Genomic DNA, 26,415 nt, shown 5'->3' with positions numbered 1-26,415 from the left:
ATGGAAGGAGATCCTTTAGAGTCTCATCACAGTCATGATCAAACATTTGGTATTGGACTATTCATTCATGCTATTTCAATTGATCCACAGATTTTTTCATATGTGATAGGACATTTAGATTGGAATAGGGATATGGATGAGGATTACTCTTCTTTCATGAAGAACCACACTTAGGATCTTTTTCCTCTTCCAAAAGGAAGAAAGTTGGTCCAATGTAGGTGGGTGTAGCATACCAAGTATGCTATAGATGGTATTATTGATAGGAACAAGGAAGGTCTTATTGTGAAGGGTTTTTCATAGGTTGAGAGTATTGATTACTCTAAGACCTTTGCTCCTATTGCCAAGATGAATTATATTCACCTTGTCCTTTCTCTTGCAGCTTCTCAGTGATGGATAGTATTTTAGATGGATGTGAAGAGTTCCTTTTTGCATGGAGACCTAAGGAGATCTATATGGAGTAGCCTCAAGTTTTTGTGTAGGACTCTTCTATGGCATGCAAACTTTAGAGGTCCTTGTATGGTATCAAAAAATGCCCTCAACCTTGGTATGAGAAGATGGATTGCTTCTTTTTTGCATTACACTTCACATAGTGTCATTCTAATCCTATAGTGTACATTCAGCATCATGGGGTTGATCTATTGATACTTGTGCTATATGTTTATGATCTCATTATTATAGGTAGCTCACCCTCTATGATTCAAAGTGTTCAATGAGATTTGAGAGAGCAGTTTGAGATGATAGACCTTGAACTTTTGCACTATTTTCTGGGCCTATAGGTTGTTTAGTCTTTGGATGGGATAGCCATACTCTAAGAGAAGTATTCTCTAGATATACTTCATAGATTTAGCATGCTTGACTAAAAGCCTACTCCCACACCTTTTCAATCAAGTGTTGTTTTATCTACCACTTTCTCTACTCCTATAGTAGATTCCACTATACATAGACAAATTGTGGGTAGTTTATTGTACCTGACATGCACACATTCTAATCTTTCATTTGTGATTGCACTTGTCTCTCAATTCTCACATGAGATTCATTGGAAAGCTACCAAATGTATTTTGAGGTATGTTTAGGGTAATACACATTATGGAATTCACTATACATCAAGGGATCCTCACATTGTTTGTTACACAAACTCAAATTGGACTGGTGATATTTATGATTAGAGGTTTACTTTTGGCTTTATTTTCTTTTTTGGTTCTAGTCCTCTCACATGGTCTTGCAAGAAGTAGCATGCTCATGCATTATCATCTATAGAGGAAAAGTATAGGGAAGTTCGGCTATCTAATCAAGATTTTTTATGGCTTTGACAATTAATGATAGAGTTTGGATTTCCTCCCAATAGTTTCACCTTTATTTGGTGTGAAATCAGAGTGATATACACATATCTTGCACCCAATTGAGCATTAGAGCACTAAGCACATTGAGTTTCATATGCACTTTGTTCAGCATTTGATTCAAGATGGATCTCTTAGCTTGGAGTATATTCCCACTATTGAGTAGCTTGTTGACATCTTCACTAAACCTCTTTCATCCCCATAGTATCTTTAACTACGTTCTATGCTTAGGGGGAAGGAAGTTGTCCTTGGGGGATCTCAGTGATGGGTCCTTCCTTTTTTTTTTAGAATTCTTTAATCTCTTTTTGGAGTATGGTTTTTCCGATGTGGTTTTCCCTATTTCTCATATTTCTAGAGATCTATTTGTGCTCGGTACCTCACTAGGCCTTGTACTAGCAGAATAGTGGGAATTTGGACTATTTCCCCAAATTTTAGTATAAAAATGTCCCCATTGACTTTTCAAGCATTGAGACTTAAATGGATATTCCATATGTTGGTCTTGACCAACAAAAGATTCTCCTAGTTACCATTCTCCCAATAATCCAAAACTAAATTGTCATAGATACTTTTACATTCCCCTATAATTTCCAAGTCCCCACTCTTATCCATCAAAGGACCATCCACCATCCAGTTATCCTCCTAAAACAAAATCTTTTTACCATTTTCCAATTTTCACCTAGCACCCTTATTGGCCACTTGTTTACACTACTAAATAGACCTCCAAATGTATGACCCACTTTCCACATTGGGACAAGATAGAAAAAATTGGAGGGATAACAATGTGTGCTAAAATGTTGACACACTTCTATGAATTATTATCTCCAATATTGCTCAAGAATGAGGTCTCAAATTATGACTCATAGCTCTCTATCCATGGAGTGAAAGGGTTTATAATGGAGGCCCTCAATTTAGATCTAGTTTGTGCCCATGCAAGTACACAATAAAACAAGAGATTCAAAGAGGAAAAGAAAGAGTGGTAGTCTACATGATAATCAAATATGCATGCAAATGAAAATGGAAGCTATTCTATATGATAACAACATATGCAAGAAAACTAATCTATGAAAGGAAATGAAAATGCAAGATTATTCTATGAAAGGAAATATAAATCTAATATAACATACAAGTGTAGGAGTAATCTAAAGGGATTTCCATGGATGCATGAGAGAAGAAGACAAGAAAATAGAAGTTGCAATGTCCAAGCTCAAGTGCTCAAGCTCTCCTCCAAAATTGCTCTCCAAACCTACAACATAACAATAAAATATTGATTTATGAAAATGAGAACAAGAGGGCTCCTTATATAGGAAAGTGTTGAGAGGAATGCATCCTCAAGAGCAATGTGGGATAAATCCCTAAAAAGGCAAGTGAGGAAAAATCCCACCGCTTAGAAATATGTGTAAAAAAAAATCTTTATTTATTTTTATTTGATTTATTTCCCTTTTTCATCAAAAGAGGGCTTTAAGTGGAGATTTATTTATTTATTTAACAAAGGGAATTTCTTTTAATTAAATAAGATACGATTATTTAATTAAAAGAGAGATTTTAATTAAATAAGATAAAATTATTTAATTAAAAGAGAGATTTTAATTAAATAAGATAATTAAAAGAGAGATTTTCTTTTAATTAAATAAAATTATTGATAAAATGATCAAACCTTAGGAAATATTGAAATAATTGAATTAATTATGATTTGATCAAGAAAATTGATTTGAATTAAAAATATTGTAAGGCTTTGATTCAGGAAATTGATAAATTGATTCCATCATTTGATAAATTGAAGAATGGGGGCCCATAGTCTAGGTGACCATTTTAGCGTGCATACATTTTCCCCTCTTTGACTAATGTGTGATCTTTATGGGAACACATGCAGCCAAAGAATGCAATTGAAGTGTGAGATCGATTTGGGATCACAAAATAACCCATACGTGTGATTGATGGATAGGAACACATCAGGACAAAGATAAGCTAATTGAAAAAGACAAGGTCAACACCCCTACAAATAGGTAATTGACATGTCCAAGATAAGAATCTCAAGAAAGGTTGCCTCAAGCAGAGAAATTTATAGGATTGATAAAGTTGAATCAAGGATTGAAGTTTGATAGGTAGTACCCATTCATGATCGAAATCAAAATGAGATAGAGGAGAAACAAAAAATTGATAAATTTGATCAAGTCAAACTAAAGATAAGGTTCTTGATGTAAGATGAAAGATATAAGGATCACATAACCAAGGTAGATCATCAAGCATAAAAGATTAAGCCTCAAGGTTGAATTAGAAGAAAATAAGTGGGGTGAAAGCAAATGGAAGATAGAAGTTTGGAAGAGGTGGAAAGAAATGGAGAGAGGAAACAAAATTTTCCTTAAGAAAGAGAATGCCCCAAAATCAATCAATAGTTTAAGATAGAAAATTTCAATTGAGATTATGAAAGAAGATAAGGAAATGAAGATCAAAACATGACCATAGTTGATTAAAAGTCTACAAGAAAAGTGAAGAAAAAAAACTCTCGCAAACTCATAATGCAGCCTAAAAATGTAAATTAACATGAAGTCTAACAATGCAACCTACATGAAAATGCAAAGGTGTACTTGTAATAGAGCAACTGTAACATAGGATTTTGTGGTCATCATTCATTAAGGAATTTTAAGGAACTTATTTTCATCATTGGGCCAATATTAATGGACATTGGAAAATCACACAGTCATCACTAGTCACAAGTGGAACTATGAAGATATGAATGTGATTTATATTGGATTGGAATGTGGAAAGATTCTAACATAAACATCAAAGGCATAGAGGTCAAGATGACTTTGACGTTAGCTTACCCAATTTAATGTAGCAAAACCATGCTCACATCAAGGCATAGATGTCAGGATGACCATAAGAATGGTTGTGTAAAAATAGTCAAGGATGATGCCTCAAATCTCCTAAGTGTTTCAAGGGGACAACAAGAGACACTCTAGAGTTTCAAGGTTGCACCCATAAGCAAAAAGAAAATAAAAATATGACCCATGTTCCAAGTCCTCTAGCTATGCATACTAGAGAGACTTATTAGAAAAGGACACTCAATGAAAATCAATAATAGTTAGCACACAAAGAAAAGATCATGACATAGCTCAAGCATTAAGTGTTGTGTTTAAAAATTTAAGTGTGTTAATTGACACTAATTTCCAATGATAAGGATCAAATTATTGCAAGTAGGTAAGATCACATGAAAAAACTAGGTAAGACCAAACTGATAAGTGTTGAAAAAAACTCAATGTTAGGGGTTGTATTGAAAAAATGCAGTTGGGGCACTGTTAAAAAAACACCATTTATGAGGTGTCCTAAAGTCTAATGCATCCAAGAGACCAAAGTTAACATAGTTATTCTCTCTAGACAAAGATAAAGACCAATTCCAAACCAAGGCAACAAGGACAAGGTATGATGGAGAAAGGTTAAGTGTAAAGGAAACACACTAAGAAACAAGGGTGCAGAGGCCTCAAGTAACGCCCATTTCCAAGTTTTCACCACTTGGATTTTATTGCAATTTGTTTTTTATTTTATTTATTTATTTATTATTATTTTTGGATTATATAATTTTTTTGAAGATACACCAAAGAGCCTATTGCTAGGATTTCACTAAGATGATCATTTTTTAAGGATATTTTCTTATTTTTAGAATTTTTGACAATATATCATTTTTTAGGATTTTTTAAGGATCAATAGGTATGTACAAAGGATGTCTCAAACAGAATGGGCATCATGAATTGAACTTCTTTAGGTGCAAGACATTGATAGGATCAGGGAGTTGCTCTTCAACTACTATAGACAACAAATAAACTCCTGACCCAAATGTTATTGTAATGACATAAGGTCCAAGACAATTAGGTTCAAATTTTCCCTTTTGATCTCTATGCTATTGATTCTTAGGATTTTCATGTAGGACAAGATCTCTCACTTGCAATTCTTTAGTGTGAACCTATTGGAAATATAAGAGGAGTAGTTGAGAGGGGAGGTGTGAAGCAGATACCACTAAAATAAATCCTAGATCCCTTAGATGTTAGTACATAACATAAACTTCATTGAAAATACTAATGCTCTTTAAAGACATATGCACTTAGTTAATAGGAAAAATCTGTTGTAACTTGGCAAATGTTTGGCATGAAAATCTTAATATATTTTATGTGATTAACCTTACTTAACTTAGTTGTATACACATAAAATAAATACCATGAACATAATTGACACCAAGATTTAATGTGGAAATCCAATTTGGGAAAAACCACCAATTGCAACTAGTTACTGAGTTTCACTCTTCTAAAGTGAGCCCTATTAGGAGCCAACCTTGTTAAAGGTTACAAAACACATTGTTAGTTGTGACCCTGTTAGATGATTTAATCACTCTATTATAGGATTTACAAATAGTTGTTAAGACAACTCTGCTAAGAGATTTGTATGACAAGAATACAAATTGAAATACATTGAAAAGCTCCATGGTTATGACAAGGAGGTTGCCAAAATCATGGTGAACTCTCTAAAGGATGGACATGTCAAAATTGATGGGGTTTCACACCAGGTAAGCGTGGAAACTATTGCCCTTGTCACAGAGATCCCCAATGAGGGGATAAAATTTTAAAAGGACAAGAAAATGTCGAAAAATGTAGTGAAAGATTTTGTAAAGGATGCAGAAGAGAAGAAGAAGTTATTAAAGGTCAAGACCTACTATGAAATGGATTCCATAAAAAAAATATAGAGGTGTGTTTTAAGGGTGTCATTGAATTCATTTCCCTAGATACTAGATTTGACAGAGTCAGAACACACCATTTTGTCTTGCTCAACCATATTTGGCACAAAATTAAAATCTATTTTCCTTTCTATCTATTTACTTCATCAAGCAAGAACATTGTGGGTTACAAGAAGAAACCCAATGCTAATCCAAATCTCCATTGGTGTTTTCTCCTTTTGGTTTATGAATATCTCAAGACCTAGACTAGGGGCAAATCCTTAGGCCACTCTAGGGATGTTTCAAAGGACACCAAGAGCTCAAATTTTTTTGATTCTTAGGAAATCTAAAGTCTTAGTTTGGAGGAAGGAGATGATATCCCCTCAATGGGTAAGAAGCCAAAGGGGGGTGAAAAAATTTCTCCCTCCACTAGTAATGTTCCAAGCAAGAAGAGCCCCAAAGGCTTAATGCCCAAACCTATGGCATAGGGAGAGGAAGAGTATAATGATGATGGGGAGGATATGGAGTCAGAGGATGAGAATAAGGGGAGGATGTTTTAATCCTTCTTGGTAATCTAAAGAAGAGGAAAGCTAAGGAGGATATGCCTATGAACAAGAGAAGTGATAAGATCTTAGAGACTCTTGACCCCCCCTTCCCTCCCTTCACCCCAGGGGAAGAAAATAGAGGTCTTGGTGGAAGAAAATGGTGAGCAAGTAATTAAAGAAAGGAGGAGGATGTGGAGACACTTCAATGCTAAAACTGTGAAGATGGTGATTGTCAAATAGATAGATAATCCTCAAATCCTTGAAGACAAGGAGGGAATTGTTCATTTGGAGGATCTCATCGACTCGACTTTGGTTGCTATCTCAGACCATGCAACGGAGCTAGGGCTCAACCTACTTAATAATGCCAAAAATTGTATGATAGACAACTTTAACTCAATTAAATGGTTGTTCCATGAGATTGAAGAGCTTAAGGAGAAAAGGGGCCAGACAAAAGGCCAAAGGAAGAGTAGCAACCAGGGTATTTTGGCCGACTAGGAGGACTTTCTTTCTAAGGTTGAGGAAAGGATACAAAGGATTGAGATTTTAAACCAAAATCTTCCCAACCAAATGATTGCCACTCTAAACACTCTTAATGAGAACATCATCAGCCTAGGTGAGCCATTAAAAATTGTGGGCATTGGTGGGGAAAAGGAAAAAAGGGTCAACAATAACTCCAAGCTGATCAAGGAGGAAATGGATGTGACCAAGGACTTGGTGGAATGTTCTACTGATCTAAACTAGGATCTTATGACCATGGATATCTAGAGAGCCTATGAAGTGGTTAAAACCATGCAAGAACTTGATAAGAAGACTATGCAGTAAGGGTTTTATTTCTTGTCCTATCCTTTATTCTATTGGTTTTTCCTTTTTGGCTATTGGCCTGTCTTTTGTTATGGCCTTATGTAGGCATCTTTGTTGAGTCTGGGCTTTTTTTAATATTATGCCGCCTGCTTCTATGTAAAAACTTTTGAGTTTCAGGATCCCTATAAAACCTATTTTTCTTAATCAAAAACTCTATTAAGAGATTTAGATCATTGTTACAATGGTTAGAGAGTAACAATGAGATGACTTGATTTATGATGCAACTAAATTTCTGATTATAGATCTCAATTTTGGCTTCTATACTTGATCCTTCCTAGTCAAATGCATCTTTGCAGCTCCATAAGGATATTCTACTTATCCTTCTAATTCACTTCCTTTAAGCATCTTCTATATTTAAATTTTCTTACACATGTTCAATCCTCAACTTGACCTTATACTTATACCATATGCATTGTCAAGTCAACCTAAATACAACTTAGAATAATTAATATTCATCTCCTCAGTTGGTTAGAACCAACAATCGAATCTATTAAACTCAATATGCCAAAACAATAAAATCCTTCATTAGCTGACCCTGCTTGGTAGATACTAACTTCAAAATGATTTTCTTGTTTTAACCAAGTGAACTCAATTAACACTACACCTTAACAAGATTTCTTTGGTAACCAAGTGACCTTCGTTAACACTAGTTTCATCCAACTTTTCCTTCATTAACTAAGTGAGCTTGATTAACACTCATCTTCTTCAAACTTATCTTTTAATGCTTGAGTGAACTCAATAGTCACCAAATTTTGAACTTGGCAAACTCTAGAATGCTCAGTAGATACAATAAACTATCTTCATCACCTGAGTGAGCTCAAAAATACACTCTCTATCAAAGATATGACATTTTGTGTATCATCAAAGATAATACACAATTAACAAATTATTTTCAACAATCTCCCTCTTTGGCATTGACGACAACAGAACATGTCATAATACAATGAAATTTTTAGAGAAAAATATATAAGGAAATATCCTTAGTTTCATTCTAATTATTATCCATGAGAACTCCCTCTATCAGTGTGAACTCCCTCTTCCTTTAGTTTCTCCCTCTTTCAAAAAACTCTTTTTTCAACATCTTCTTCTGATAGCAAACTCTACCTCTTCAGACCAAGTTCTTCCTCTTTGACATATCTACAAATAATTATCCCTTTATAAATTTTTTGTGAAATGTATATTCTCCCTCTTTAGAAAATTTCTATGAGAAATGATAGAAAACTCTCCCTCTTTGGCATCTCATGTCAAAAACAATATTAAGTGAATATCAATGTATCTGATGTATTGATTCATATGCAATATGCCCTTTTCAATACTGCATCAACTGACTGATCTTCAATATGCTTTGGTTGATGCATCACTAAACTTCATTTTAGTGAGCTTTAGATAGGGGAATGACCCCTAACTTACCTCTTAGATACAAAAATGCATCCTTAGGTAGTGGCTTAGTGAATATGTCTATAGTTTTTCCTTTAGTATTCACATACTCCAATCTTATTTATCTTGCACCAACTCTCTTAGAAAATGATATTTTATAGCAATGTGATTTGTCTTGTAATGCATCATAGGATTGTTTGATATATTAATTGAACTAGTGTTATCACAAAAGATAACCATTGGATCCTTGATATCTACCTTCATACCTACCAACAGTTGCTTGAACCAAACAATGTTGGAGAAATTAGCTATTGCTACCACATACTTTGCTTTAGCTATAGACTAATAAATGAAATTATGCTTCTTACTTATCCAAGACACTAGTCTTTTACCAAGACAGAATGCTCCACAACTGGTGATTTTCCTATCATCAACACTTCCTCCCCAATCAACATCTGTGTATGCTTTCAAATCCAAATTATCTTCTATTTTGTACCATAATCTAGAGTCTTAAATACCTTTTAGATACCTCATAATTCACTTGATTTTCATCATATGGTTTTCTTTAGGATTTTTTGAGAATCTTATCACCATACCAACTGTGAATGCAATATTAGGCCTTGTATGCACTAAATGTTGCAATTTTCCAATCATTGATCTATATGTGGTCTAATCTACCTCCTTGGAAATCATCCTTTTTGGAAAGCTTATGTCTAGTAGACATAGGTGTTCCAAATGGTCTTGAATCCTCCATTCCAAAATTCTTTAGTATCTCCTTGAAATATTTGGATTGAGTAATGTAGATACCATCTTTCTTCTTTTGAATCTATAATACAAAAAATAATTTTATCTCTCCAAACATGGACATCTCAAATTATTTACTCATCTCTTCTGAATAATCTTTACATAAGTCATAATTTTCAGTAAATAATGTGTCATCCATAAATATTTTTGCTAACACAATCTTTTTGTCTAGTCCTTCTTTGATATACAGGTTGTTGTTATCTTTTGTTCTTTGAAAACCAATTTTTATCAAGCAATTATGAAGTCTTTTATACCAATCTCTGGGAGTTTTCTTGAGACCATACAATTCTTTGTGCAAATTGTAGATCATATCCTTTTTGCTAGAATCCACAAAACCTTTAGGTTGTTCTAAGTAAACTTCCTCTTCAAGAATTCCATTCAAGAATGCAAATTTTACATCTATTTGATAAAATTTAAATCCTCTATGTGCAGCATAAGAAAATAAAGTTCTAATACCTTCTAATCTTGCAATAGGAGCAAAAGTTTCACCATAATCAATACCATCATCTTGAGAATAACCTTTGCATACTAACCTTTCTTTGTTTCTAGAAACATCTCCATCTTAATTCAACTTATTTCTAAAAACCCACTTTGTGTCAATTATATTCTTATCCTTGGGTCTAGGAATAAGAGTCCAGGTCTTATTCATCTATATCTATTTTATCTCTGCATTCATATCTTCAATCCAAATTTCATTATCTAGAGCATCTTTCACTAATCTCGGTTCAAATTCAATAAGAAAACATGTATCTTTCAATTTATTTCTTGTCATTGTGCCATTTGACTTGTCTCCAATGATCTAATCAGGTGCATGGTTCCTTCTAACATATCTTGCTAATACATGTACTTTGGATTTAGAATTTGTTCCACTAGCCTCTCCATGATCTTCTATATCAAGCTCAAGTCTCATTGTCTGTGACTCAGGTCCATAAGACTCAGTTTGCTTTGACAACAACTCATTAGCTTATGACTACAACTTGGGTTGCATTGGTTGCAACTTGGTAGCCTTTGGATATTTTGGGGACTCAGGAGGTGAAGTCTCTAGACTTCCAATTAGATTTGGAAAAGTATCAAGTTCATAGTAAATAAACCTTCTTTAATCCTCAAGTTCTTTGTTGCTCTCTTCTTCACTCTTTTCTATAAACTCATCAATTTTCACATGTGCACTTTCTATAATCTTATGAGTGGATAATTTCAAACATTTATTCATTCTCCTTCTACTGGAGTATCCTAGGAATATGCCTTCATCACCTTTGACATCAAATTTACCTTTCCTAGACTTTTTCAAAATATAACATTTGCTACCAAATATTTTCAAGTAACTTACATTAGGTTTGTAGCCATACCATAGTTCATAAGGAGATTGATTTGAGTCTTTCTTCAGTTGTACTCTATTTAAGTTATGCACTACAATACTGGTTTCTTCCTTCTAGTATTTGATTGCAACACTCTTTTCTATCATCAAAGTTCTTGTATAATCCATGATGGATTTGTTCCTTCTTTCAGCTATGCTACTTGTCACTTAATTCCTCTTTCAAAGTAGAAATCATTGAACTCATTGGAAATGAATTCACCACCTCTGTCTGACCTCAAACACTTTATCTTCTTTCTAGTTTCTTTCTCTACTCTTCCTAGATACCACTTAAAATTTTGAAATGCTTTAGACTTATCTTTCAGATACATTACAGTCGTCATTCTAGAATAATCATAAAAAAAAAGAATAAAATACTTATCTCCACTATAGCTCACAATTCCAATAGGTCCATATAAGTTTGTATGAACCAACTCCAAGACTTCTTCAAAATGATAGTGCTTTCTTTCGAAACTTTTCTTGCCCATCTTACCGGTTTGATAATTTTTGCATAGGCCCATATTAAGTTTCCTCAAACTAGGAATACCTCTCACTCTTTTGTTTTTCCTTATCTTTATCAAATTATCAAAGTTGACATGACATAACTTTTTATGCCATAACTATCTTTCTTCTACTTGAGCAATGAAACATGAACTTTCACTGAGATCTAGGTAGAATAGGTTACCTTTTATTTGTTTACTAGACCCAACCACATTTCCTTTTCCATCCAGTAGTTTCTTGTTCCCATTCATGAATTCTACCTTGAATCCAATCTTATTCAACTTTGCCACACTCAGTAGATTATGCTTTAGTCCTTCAACCCAATAAGCATTATCACATCTAAGTTCATTGGTTAGTGAGATACAACATTTTTCCTTTATGCAACATGGTTCATTATTTCCAAATCTCACACTTGCACCATCATAATTTTCCATATGTTCAAACTTTGTTTTGTCACTAGTCATATGATGCAATCAACCATTATCAATAATCCATGTATCATTTTTGCTAGCATGAGAGATAAGTGCCATTTTATCTCCTTCATCATTAGATTCATCTTTTATAGGAATATATACAATTTCATCATCTTCACTACTATCTAAATTTTTAGCCATAAAACAAGATTTCCTACCTTTGTCCTTGTAGTCCTTGAAGTTCTTGAAATCCTTCTTGCCTATGTACTTGTTCTTCTGTTCATCTACTTCTTCTTTGTTTGGACACCTTGTAGCAATGTGATGAACTTCTTCACAAGAGAAATAGATTAAAGGGATTTTACCTTTATACTTTCCTTTACCTTTGGAATACATTAGTGTGAGTAATGCTTCAATGGCTTCAAGATCACTATCAGAACTATCTTTCTCTTCACTTTCAAATTTATTTCTTTTAGATGATAGCTTTGCTTCAAATATAGACTCAAGATTGCTAGAACTAGGAGTATAATTATCATAGTTATCTAGTTCAAATATAGTCAATCTTCTAAATAGAGCATCCAAAGTTATCTTGTTATTTGGATCACATCTCATCTCTTGAATAGAAGACACTCTAATTGAATAGATAGGAAGAAGGGATTTGAGTTCCTTGCTTACCACTATCACATCTTCAATTTTTCCTCTAGAGGCTTTGATAGCACTGACACTGGCTTTGATTCTCTCAACATAATTTATAATATTTTCATCTTCTCTCATCTTCATCTAATCAAACTAACCTCTCAAGCTTTCTACCTTGTCTCTTTTCACATTATCATCACCTCCATAGATATTCTTTAGTTTGGTCCACATTTCATGAGTAGTAGCACATCCTTTGACCTCATCAAATTCAACATAGTTAAGAGTTGATGCTATGTCAATCATCATGATGCTATGAATTTTCTTTTCAATAATCAGTAGGAGGCTTGTAAGAATTTTCCAAGTATTTCAAACATAAATCATAGATGGTTTCCAAGTGTAACTTCATAAGTTTTTGCCATGTCTAGAAGTTATCTTTGTTCATCTTGGAAATTTCCCTTTTGTAAGACATCCTAATCTTTAGCGTAGGTCCTTGAAACCTTCTCTACAAGCACCAAGAAGCTTTGATGCCAATTTTTAGAAATATAAGAGGAGTAACTGAAAGGGGAGGGCTGAGTTAGTTACCACTAAAATAAATCCTAGATCCCTTAGATATTAGTACATAACATAAACTTCACTGAAAATATTGATGCTCACTAAACACACAGGCACTCAGTTAATATTAAAAATCTGTTGTAACTCGGCAAATGCTTAACATCATATTTTAAGATGTGTTATGTGATTAACCTTACTTAACTTAGTTTCATACAAATAATAAATATCATGAACACAAGTAACACCAATATTTAACGTGGAAACTCAATTTGAGAAAAAAAAAAAACACCAATTGTAGCTAATTACTAATTTTCACTCTTCTAAAGTGAGCCCTATTAGGAGCCAACCCTATTAAAGGTTACAAACCACACTATTAGGTGTGACCCTGTTAGAGGATTTAATCACCCTATTAGGAGTGGCCTTGTTAGAGGCCTTTATACACTTCAATCTAGAAATGCCACCTTGTTAGAGGATTTACAAACAGTTGTTAAGCCAACTTTGTTAAGAGATTTAGATCACTACTACAATGGTTAGAGAGTAACAATGAGATGACCCAATTTCTGATGCAACTGAATTGTTGATTATAGATCTCAATTCTAGCTTGTATAATTGATCCTTTTGGATTGAATGTATCTTTGTAGCTCCACAAGGATATTCCTCTTATCCTTCTAATTCACTTCATTTAAGCATCTTCTATGTTTCTATTTTCTTACACATTCAATCCTCAACTTGACCTTATACTTATACCTTATGCATTGTCAAGTTGGCTTGAATACAACTTAGATAATTAATATTCATCTCCTCAATCAGCTAGAACAACAAATAAATCTATTGAACTCAATATGCCAAAACATGAAAATCCTTTGTTAGCCGACCTCGCCCGGTAGACACTAACTTTGAAGCAATTTTTTTGTATTAACTGAGTGAATTTGGTTAACACTACATCTTCACAAGCTTTCTTTGGTAACCAAGTGAGCTTGGTTAATACTAGTTTCATCCAATTTTTTCTTCATTAACTAAGTGCACTCAATTAACACTCATCTTCTTTGAACTTCTCTTTGATGCCCTTGTGAAATTGGTAGTTCCAAACTTTTGAACTTGGAAAACTTTGGAATGCTTGATATACACAGGAAATAGTCTTCATCACCCGAGTGTGCTTGGCATACACTATCTAGCAAAGATATGATATTTTGTGTAACATCAAAGATAATACACAATTAACTAATTATTTTCAATAGAACCCTTTTTTTGAAGGCTTTGGGCATCCACTTTTGATAAACCCTCATATGGTCAAATGATGCTTGACGTTTCTCATCTAGAAGTTCTAACTCTTAAAGTCTCATGGTGCATTACTCTTCATCTATAACAACACCTTTGAGGGAAACTCTAAGTGAAGGAATCTCAACCTCTAAAGATAATAGTACTCCAGTGCCATATGTAAGGGCAAAAAGAGTAGCCCTAGTGGGAGTATGAATACTCATTATATAGGCCCATAAAGCCAAATTTATCATAAGTGCTAATCTCTACCACTCTTACAAACTATTCTATGTAGGGATTTAAGAATGGTTTTGTTTGATGCCTCTTCTTGACCATTTCCTTGCAGGAAGTAAATGGACTACCAATGTTGTTTAATCTTGAATTTCTTGCAGAGTTGTTTAAGGTATTTATTTTTGAACTGGCCTACATTGTCAGTGATAATCTCAGAAGGAACTCTATACCGTAGATGATATGGTTCAAAATGAAGAGAGAGACTATCTTTCCTGAGGCAATAGAAAGTGGGATAACTTCTACCCATTTTGTGAAGTAATGAGTACAGTGATAATAAACTTGTGTCCACCTAATGAGTTGGGATGAATTTTCCCAATAAGATCAAAGGCCCAACGCTGAAATGGACAATGAGATATAGAAGGAATGAGCTCCCTACTTGGAGCATGTATTAGGTTACCATGTTTTCAACACTTTTCACATGAAATTGCAAAAGCTATTGCATCAATCTACATTGCAAGCCAATAGTACCCTACATTAAGCAACCTTTGGGCCATAAAAAGACCATTGGAATGTCCCCCACAGATGCCCTCATGGATGTCAACTAACACTTGGCCAGATTCTTCCTTTTCTAAGAATGTAAGAAGTGTTCCATCTAGACCCCTCCTATACAAATCACCAGAGATAAGGGAATGGCGAGAGGAGTTTCAAGTAAGGTTTTTGCATTCAGATCAGTTAAAGATTTTAGGTATAATTCCATCATGAAGGTATGAGTAAATGGCACCATAATGGGATGACTCACAACCAACAAGGATACAAATGACATGACTTTCTTGGCAGTCATAGAAAGGATGATCTAGCTCTTCCATGAGAATTCAAATCTAGATTCATGTTGCTCTAACTAAAGGAGTGAAGCAACTGTAGCCATAGCATCATTTGATTTTTTTTTCTACTCTAAGGATTTGCTGAAACGTGGTAAATATGAAGTATCATTTCAAGGAATCAATCATTTTCTTGTAAGGTACCATTTTCTCATTTTTTGTTTGATATTCATCATTGACTTGGTTGATTATTAGTTGTGAATCCCCATAGATGTGTAACTATATGATTCTCAATTATATGGCCATCTTAAGTCCATTTGTTAAAGCTTCATATTCAAAAATGTTATTTGTAAATGGGGAAATAACTTGTAAGACTTAACAATCGTGTACCCATGAGGAGAAACAAAAAACACACCAGCTCCTAAACCATTTTGCATAAGGGATCCATCAAAGAATATCTTCTATGTTCTTTTAGTCATATACATGAGGTGTTCATCTGGGAAGCCAACTTGAATAGGTGCATTATCTTGTATTGGGAAATCAACCAATTGATTTGCTATGGCTTGTCCTTTGATTGCTAAATGCTCAATGTACTCTATGCCAAACTCTGAAAGGATCATCATCCATTTAACTAGTCTAGCGGTGAGGGCAGACTTACCTAGTAAATACTTTAGTGGATCTATTTTTACTATGAGGTGTATAGTGTGTACAAGCATGTAATGTCACAACTTTTGGGAAGCAAACACAACTACAAGGAAAGCTTTCTCAATGCTGGTGTAGTTAACCTCATATGAAATAAGAGTGTGGCTAATGTAGTATATTGCTCTTTCTTTCCCATATTCATCAAGTTGAGCTAGTAATGCCCGCAAGGAAGATTATGTCACTGAAATGTATAGAATAAGTGGTTTCCTTGGGATAGGAGGTATTAAAATAGGAGGATTTTCCAAGTATTTCTTGATTTGGTCTATTCTCTTTTGACAATCCTCATTCCAAACACATTTGACTCCTTTGTGTAAGTTCTTGTTGAAAGTTTGAGCTCTATCTACGAACTATGAAATGAATCTCCTTATGGATTAAATAACTCCTTGAAGACTCCTTATTTGACTAATGTTTCTAGGAGGTGGCATTTCTATGATTGCTTTGACTTTTTTTTAGGGTCTACCTCTATTCCTCTTGCTGAAATGATGAATCCTAGTAATTTTCTAGAGGTGACTCCAAATGCACACTTTTTAGGATTTAAACTTAATTGAAATTGTTCCATGTGATCTAGAATGACTTCTAGATAATCTGTGTGTGTGTCTCTTTTCTTAGACTTGTCCAATGTGTCATCCACATAATCTTCCATGTTTTTATGCATCATATCATGAAAAATGGTTTTCATATGCCATTGATAAGTGGTTCTTGCAATTTTTAATCTAAAAGGCATAATGTTCCAACAATAGGTACCCCGTGCACAAGTGAATGTAGTCTTTTCTTGATCTTAAGGAGCTATCTTAATCTAATTGTATCTAAAAAACCATACATAAAGGAATAAATCTCATAATATGTAGTCATATCCACTATCATGTCTATATTTGGAAGTGAAAATTCATCTTTTGGGAAAGCTTTGTTAAGATCTCAGATATTTGTGCATACATGAATGGATTTGCCATGTTTAGATACATGTACTATGTTGAGATCCATTCTACATAAGCTATAGCTCATATAAATCCAACACTCAATAGTATTTCTATTTTTTCTTTGACTAGGAGAGCTATGTGAGGATGCATCTTTCTCATTTTCTATTTAACTAGTTTGACACCCAGAGCTATGGATAAGTGATACATTATAAGATTAGTGTCCAACCTTGGCATATCTGAATAAGTCCATGCAAAGTTCTTCTTTTTTTGTAAGAACTTAGTGTAAGCTTCTTTTTCTTGTGGTGACAAGGACTGAGCCAAGTGTACTATCTATGGAGCCTCATCTGTACCCAAATTGACTACTTGTGTTGGTTCAATAAGAACTAAAGAGCTATCTTGAAATCAACTGGAGAGATCATCAAGTACCTCATCTTTGGGTGCCTCAAAGAGGTTTTCACCCTTGGATATGTCATTTCTTTTTTACTTTTTTTTTTTTTTCTAACACCACCACACGATGGTTTTCGCCATCAGAACTCCTATTCTTTTGATTTTCTTTTCATTTTATTTTTTGACTAAGGTACTTGATGTCTGGCTCTGTCATGCTAGTAGATGGTTCACTAGTGGAAGAGACTATAGGTTCAATGGCATTCAAGTAATAGGCTATCTCATAATCATTTTGAAATGCTAAGAGCTTGAGTTCTTAATAGCATTGGGACCAATCAATGAGGCTAGGATGAACAAGAGGTAATTCAATGTCTAGTTCAAGTTTGTAAATGGGAATGATATCATCTTTGGTGACTAAAGAATTAGATTCCATCAAGTATCCCTCTAAGTTACTTAAATTAGGATTTGTCCTAATAAGTGAAGAGTTGTCCACTAAGGAAACATGTGGGTTCAAATCTTCTAATCCTACACATGACTCATCAGCTAACTCAAGTTGAAAACTATAAGTTTAGATGACATAATTAACCATGTCAACTGTGAAAGGCTTTGAGAAGGAGCCTCACTCATACTCATATGAACTTGTTTCTGAACTTCGACTAGGATGTTTACATCATGAAGGTTTGGGACATCTTGATGTGAAAGTTCTAATATCATCAAGTGTAACACCTTCTCTTTCCATCAAATGAACAAGGTTCCTTCATTGACATTCTCTAATAGGATCTTCTACATCTAATTTATCTTGTTCTAAGGTTACAACTGTTTCATGAGTGACTAGACAATCTGAATCTCCACAAAGGAGATTAGTGGAAGGGACCCAATCCTCACACATATCTTGCTAATTTGTCAAATTAGGTATGTATTCTAGTTCATCTTCACTATTTTACTCATCAAGAATAGGAGTACTATTCTTGTTGTGATTCACAAATCCCAAGAAAACTATCTCCTTAGACTTGCATCCAAAAAGAGCATGATCAAGGGGTTTGGATCTAGCATCCAATATGTGACTAAGAGGACCATGTCTAGGATAGCCCATCTATTTGACAAAAATATACCCTCTTCCATAAGCCTTAGGAGAGGGAGAAAATTTCTCATTGTGCAAGTATTTCTCTTCTCTAAAAATCCAGTCTCTAACAGTCATCTCTTCTTTCTCATCTTGAATAGGCACTGAGGACTCTAAAAAAGTGCCAAATAAAGTCATAGCTAAAGAGGAATTTTTCATTTCTTGTAAAGGCTTTCCATAAGACCTAGGTGAAACTAGTAGTGTTGTAAGGAGTTGAGTTGATAGCCCCCCATGCCAAGTTCTACTAACTTGAACTTGTCTTTACATTCAGCTAAGGTTGCATCAAAGTCTTTTGCTTCTCTATTTAGGGGAACATGACAACTCATTGAAGTTGAGTTAACAAATAAAGTGCTATCCCTAGGTATACAAATCTCTATTCCATTGTAAGGGAACTTAACACACTAATGATAAGTAGACAACATTGCTTGCATATCCTGAATCCATGGTCTACTGAGTAAGATATTGTACACAAGGGGACCAACATCAACCACTTAGAATAAAATATTTTTTTTCAATAGGGCCAATCCTAATTGGAAGGATGGTTAGCCCTTTAGAACTTCTTTCTACCTCATCATAGGCTTTGATAGTGATATTTTTCTAGTATCTATGACTTTTTCAGAGTAACCCAACTCCTTAAAAAGACTCATGGAACAAATATTAAGCCCAACACCCCCATCTATCAAAATGCACCTAACACAAGTTTTTAGATCATGACCTCAATATGAAGAGTGAGATTGTGTGGGTGGCTCAAATTTTTATCATCATCCTCTGAAAATGTAAGGTAATGAGGGATAGCAATATGGTTAACCATGTTTTGGAATTGATCAACATCTAAGTTGTTGGGGATGTTCACTGCATGCAAAGCATCCTCCAGGAATTTCTTGTGTCTCAAGCACAACTCTAAGATCTCAAAGATAGAAATATGAGATGGGGTTCTTCACAACTAATCGACAAGATTATAGCTCCACTTAGAATTGACTATTGGTTTTGAGGTAACATTCTTGGATGCCAATTGCTTTGGTTTACTTGGTTGACCTAAACTAGGTACTCTATGACAATTGGACCTTGACTTCATGTGACAACATTGAGAGTTTGAGATGGAATTCTAGATTTAGGACCCCTTAGCACCACAACATGTTCTTCATAAAAGATAGGAGAAGATTCTATGTCTAAATCATAACCATAGGGATCTGTACCCCTCATCATGTTGATGTTTTCTTTTATGACTTCAAGAATGTTGATAGTATTTTGTGCATCTGTGTAAGTGTAATTGACCTCAGCCTTACCATTCTTAAGTTTAGAGGTTTCCCCCTTCTCTTTCTCATACTTGGAAAAAGGTTCTTTTAATGCCTTATGATCAGCATTGGTGTTCAATCCATCTACCTTAAGTTTTCCATTCTCAATGAGATCTTGGATGATATGTTTGAGTTTCCAACATTTTTCAATATCATGTCCAATTCCATTTTGAAACTTACAAAAGGCTCTCTCATCCAACCAATGTGGCTGAACATCAGGTATATAATTCTTTGTGGATCTTGAGGATGCACAAGGTTTTTAGCAATGAGTGTTTTCAAGGCATCAACATATGAATCACCAAGTTTTGAAAATCATTGTCTCTCTTTCTTAGGCCTATCTTGGTATGCACTCTTGTTGATTAGATGCATTGAGTTTCATGGCTGGAATAGCACTAGACAAGTGGATAACAACTTCATCATTTGGTTTGGAGGAATCCATAACTCCATCATTGACCACTTGTTTATTCCTATTCCAATGTGAGTTCTTTCCTTTATCCTTGTTAGGGTTGTTATTTTGACCACTGTTGTTGTTGTTGTTGTTGTTGTTTTTATGTTTGGTCTAAATTTCTTCTTCTTCCAAAACATCCTCAATCCTACATGTGGTTTTAACCATGGTGTCAAAAGAATTGAAAACCATCTTCCTAACTTCATACCATATTTTAGGAACCAAGTTTCTAACAAGAATGCCAATCTTCTCATTTTTAGGGATGGCCCTAAAGTAGCAAGAGCATTGTTGTCTCCACCTTTACAAGAAAGTGACAAAGGATTCCCCTTGGTTTTTCTTTAAGTTGCATAAGTCCAACATGGCGATAGATCTTGAAAGGTTGTATGCAAAGTGTTAAACAAATCTTAATGGGGGGATTTATGTTGGTGAACCATTCCATCCCTTGACCTTTAAGACTCCTTGGGAACAATCTCATGAGGTACAAATCATCTTGATGGAACTCAAAACTCATGATATAGAATTGACACATAGGATCATGTCGATCTCCATTCCCATCATACTTGTTATATTGAGGAATCTCAACCTTTCTAGGGAGGTCTTTCATGTTAACACTTTTGTCAAAAGGATTAGGAAAAATTGAATCAAGTGAGAATGAACTCTTGGGTGCCAACATCTTTTCCATCATAATCTTAATTTTTTGGATCTCTTCTTCTTGAGATGGACCTTGCTTCTTAATCTTCTTATCCACATCAAAGTTATAGGGGACTCTAGTGCCATTGTTGATCAAACTCTTTAGGAACTTGTCTTTGTTTTTCTCTAAGTATCTCTCCACATACTTCTAGAAGAGTGGTTCTCGATGTATCTTCATGAAGTCTTGGGAGTTGAGATTGAAATTCAAGCTACTACCTCCATATTGTGAATCATGATGAGCACATTGTGAAGGTTGTCTTAAATTCCTAAGAGGTTTTTGTCTCCTATAATGATCATGTCTTGAAGCCCTCCTTCTTCTAGGGCTAGGAGATCATGAAGGTTTTCTTGAACATCTTCCACTTCGTGGAGTTTTAGGAGGGGTGGATGGAGGAGAGTTGTTTCCACCACCAATACGCATGTTGTTAAATTGATCATTAAGTTGTTGAGCAAAGAGTCTATCTGGCTCCTCCTGGTAGGCTTTCCTTTCTATCTCCAACAAGGTTTTTCTCTCCAACTCTAGGAGTTTAAATTGCTCTTCCTTTTCATCTTGTTTGTCTAGGAAGGCTTTCTTTTCACACTCAATTTTCCTAAATCTTTCACTCATGTATCTTGAAGTTTTTTTGAGCGGTGGACTTGGTCTTAAATGTCTAAACAATTCATTGGTGTATGATGAATTCACATGAGTGCCACAAGGTTCATCATCTTTGTCTTCATTCTATGATTGTTCTTCTTGATAGGCTTTCCTCTTATCTCTTTCTACCTTTTGGTGTGCATCCAGATATCTAGTTGAGATAAGGTGTGAGACTGGTCAATTTTCGTAGGAGGGGTTGTCAAATAAAATAGTATCTCTATGTTTTTCAAATATGTCATCAAGGTGTTTATCCATTTATTCCCTCTCTTGTCGAGTCATTGTGTAACTCATATCCATATCCAAGCGACAAGATGCTATGGGTGTAATCAACTCGCTAAGGTCATTCTTGGGATCAAACCAAACTTTTGAGTTGTTCATGGGTGATTGATCAAAAATGGGCTCTTTTCCTTTATGTTTTTGGTGAGTTTGAACTAAGGGTAATTGGTTAAAGACTACTTGAGGTCACTTTCCTTAATTTACTTGATATCTTATTGTTATTGGCATGAGAGAAAAGGTACTAGGTGATAGGATGATCCTAAGAAATGTTAGTAGTAAACCAGGATAGTAAAAGAACTTACTTGTCCAAAAGAGAGGTGATAAGATAGAATTTTGCAAGAGGCATAGACCAACACTACCTTAGAGATGCCCATTGAATGGGTGAATACCCTAACACATGAATCTAGAGGATGATTTTCCCAAGCTATATTGATTGAATTTGAATTTGAATGGAAGTGAATGGACAAGAGATTAGTAAGACTCTCCAAGCATGTTATCAAAGGATCCAGAGGATTATCTTTTCAACAAGGACAATTTCTAGCTCACCAACTCTAAGAAAAGTCACTCATGAAATCAAAGATTACTAGTTCAAGAGGTCAAAATGCAAGAATCCAAAGTCTAAACAGGATTCTAGCAATAGGTTAAGTGACCTGATCTAACTCAAAGTGATTAAGGAAGACCAAAAATAATAGGATAACAAATTGAGCAAGTTAAAAAGTTGGATTTTGACTCAAGAACTCAATTTTTATTCATTTTAATTGACCAACTAAATGAATTAACATATTTTAGGATTAATCAAGCATGCAAGACAATAATCAGTGAGTTTAAGCAAACAATTGTCTTCAAACAATGAGCATGGGATAAAGCAATCTTGCACATGAACAGGAATAGTGATGTACTATTCTACTCCCTAAGGACTCTATCTGTGTATGTTCTCAATTTTTTTTTCAATCACGCACATAGTCCTAGAAAAGAAAATTTTGGTTGCACTATGGTTTTTAATAATGGTCAACTTTGCAACTCTTGCAATCTCAAGTGGTCAAAATCCAATCTCGGTGCACTGAGGTTTTGACATAGACTGATAATTTAATCAATCAAGAGTTGCTAAGGAGATCTAATAACCCAACAAGAGACCACACCTATGAAGATTTCTTCGACAAGGACATTTATATAGTGGTTGTTGCTCCATGAAAAGAATAGATAACACCACTTGAGGTTCCATCCATGTGGTTTACCCAATAAAGTGAGTGTCCACTATGGTTAACCCTCTCTAACAAACAAGACTCACAACATGGACCACATACGGACTTGGTTCAGATTCAAGGGTTCCAAGTTTCTAATGCTCCAAAAGGGAACAAAGCATAATCCTCTAACCTCTTCACCTCACCAAAACAAAAAAACTAGATTAATTGACCTACTAAATTGCTGATACCAACTCAACAAAGTCTATCTACTGACAACGATGCTTGTTTCTCTCAAGAGAGAACATACTATTAGTTGCCAAAGACTCAACAATGTTTGAACAAATAGTTGATCAAGACCTTCCCTGCCTACAAGTGGTTTTTTCATCAAGAAGAGCTTGAATCCCCTTCTCTCAAGATCCACAAATAGTGTTCATAGGGCCTAATTAATATATGTAATAGATATGCAAGAAAATAAATTTATGTTTGTTCTTTTAGAGAAGAAATTGAAATATGATCTATGAAGGCAAGAAATCACCAAGTAAGACACACGAGAGGTTGATTTTAATGAAAAGAAACCAAATGTTATAGAGATTTGAATCAAATACCTAGTAGTCCATGCAACACGATTAGTATATTTTACCTCATTTTTATTTTTGTTGATCTTTTCCGTGCAAGCAAGCCATGAACTCTCCAACAAGCAAGACAAGCAAACAAGCAAACAAGATATGCAATGTATACTCAACTTATGCAAACCCTAGGGTTAGATCTAAAAATAAATTGTTAGGAGAAATAATAACTAGCAAAAAATCCAAATGACAAGTCATATCATGCATTGAACCATGTGAAAAATAAGCGCAAGCTAATCATTAAATGCCCTTTTTAAAATTTTGATTTTTGACTTAGTCAACAAGATTGGACCTATATGACATGAATTTGGATCCTAAACCCTAAATGCAGAAAAGAGACCCCTATTTAAAAATAGAGAACTTTCCAAAAATATCAAAATTTTAAAAATATATTTTCATTTGTACCCTAGGGAGTCATTTCCCAAAATAGACTAGTTCTCATAAATTGAACAAATGAGTTATAATATTGTATCCAAATTTCAAACACAAAGAAGAGACCCCCTAAAAAATTTAAATAGCTTTCTAAAAATGTAAAAATTGTTGAAAAAACTTTTGGTTTGTGGCATAAATTATTTTTTTATGAAAAATTATAAAAAAATTCACAATACCTCAGAAAATTCTAAATTTGTTACTAAAGCTTCTCTGATATGTTGCCAACCTGCAAAAATAATTTAGACCAAACCTCCAAGTTGTTAGGTAGATATGATCAAATCTTTGAAAATCTAGAGTTTTCATCTCCAAACAAATCTACACAAGGGGATTAGCTCCAAAAATAACCAAAACCAACATGTAAAGGTGGGTTACCCCATGGTGGGTGCCAAAAATGTGTGCTAAAGTATTGACACACTTCTATGAATCATTATATCCAAGATTTATCAAGATTGAGGTTTCAAATGGAAACTCATAGCTCTCTATTCATGAAGTGCTAGTCTCCATGATCATAAAATATGCATGCAAATGAAAATAGAAGCTATTCTATATGATTAAAACACATGAAATAAAACCAATCTATAAAAGGAAATGCAAATGCAAGATTATTCTATGAAAGAAAATATAAATCTAATCTAACATGCAAGTGCAAGAGTAATCTAAATGGATTGTCAGGGATGCATGAGAGAAAAAGACAAGAAAAGAGAAGTTGCAATGTCCAAGCTCAATTGCTCAAGCTCTCCTCCAAAATTGCTCTCCAAACCCACATCATAACAATAAAATCTTGATCTATGAAAATGAGAAGGAGAGGGCTCCTTATAAAGGAAAGCATTGAGAGGAATGCATCCTCAAGAGAAATGTGGAATAAATCCCTAAAAAGGCAAGTGAGAGGAAAAAGCTCACCACTTAGAAATATGTGCAAAAAAGGAGTTTTTATTTATTTTTATTTGATTTATTTAATTTCTTTTCTTTTTTCATCAAAAAGAGAGCTTTAAGTGGGGATTTATTTATTTAATTAAAAGAGGGATTTTCTTTTAATTAAATCAAATAATATTATAAAATTAAAAAAGAGATTTTAATTAAATAAGATAAAATTATTTAATTATATATATTTTTAATTAAATAAGATAGAATTATTCAATTCAAAGAGAGATTTTCTTTTAATTAAATAAGATTATTGTATTTATTTAAAATGGATGTTTTCTTTTAATTAAATAAGATTATTGATGAAATGATCAAACCTTAGGAAATATTAAAATAATTGAATTAATTATGATTTGATCAAGACAACTAATTTGAATTGAAAATATTGTAAGACATTGATTCCATCATTTGATAAATTGAAGAATGGGGGGCCATAGTCTAGGTGACCATTTTAGGGTGCATACAAAAAAAGTACATACTTTTTTTACAAATAAGATTTCATTCCTTTTCCTTTGAATACATTCTTTAAATCTACTTGGTTAACATGGCCTTTTAAAGTATTTTAATAGGTGTAATTCCCAACCCTCTTACAGAATTTGATCTGTAAATTTGATCCCAAGGAATGAGAGGCATCCTTTTCTTTTCTTCCACTCCTGAGCACAAAAATTCTTCTTAGATCTTTCAATATAAAAATCAACATATTTTCTCATAATTTAAAAGAGACTTAAAGTATAAGTGGGAAAATTCTAAAGATAATTTTAAAGAAGGGTAACCTTCCCAACTTGACTGAGAAGATTCCCTTTACAAATATCCAAATTATGGTTGAATTTGTCTAGAATTCTATTCCAAAAGAGTCTAGGGGCTTAAGGCATAGAGCGAGACCCAAGTACAAGCTCGATAACAAAGAGATAGGACAACCAAGAATTCTGAAAATTATCTTCTAGCAAAAAATTAGAGAGTTGAGCTAACAAAGAGGGAGCATTTATCCCAATTGACCAATCAACCCATGCAAGGAGAATAAGAATCGAGAACATCGTCCATATTTCTAGCTTAACGGATAGACTCCCCCCCATCAAAATAGTGTCATCCACAAATTGATCATGGGTGCAAGATTGAGGATGGGATAAAGGATTGAGGCCATGAATGGACTCTTCCAGACCCAACTAAGAGAAAAATATATTTCCAAGCATTCAACAAGGATGGAAAAAAGAATAGGGAAGATATGGTCTCCTTGCCTCAAACCCTTTGATGCTTGAATTATATTAGTATGAGGAAGAATTAATAATCTTAGCAAAAGAGGGGGTGGAAATCAACTAAAAGATAATATGGATACATTGACTACCAAACCCAAAAGCCTTTAAAACCTTCAAAAGAAAGTCCCAATCCACTCTAGCATAGGCCTTAGATAAA

The sequence above is a fragment of the Cupressus sempervirens genome, chromosome 10 (genome assembly GCF_028749045.1).
Source record: "Cupressus sempervirens isolate cs-2001-9-10 chromosome 10, ASM2874904v1, whole genome shotgun sequence".
Classification (NCBI taxonomy): domain Eukaryota; kingdom Viridiplantae; phylum Streptophyta; class Pinopsida; order Cupressales; family Cupressaceae; genus Cupressus; species Cupressus sempervirens.
Note: the sequence above shows the minus strand (reverse complement) of the source record.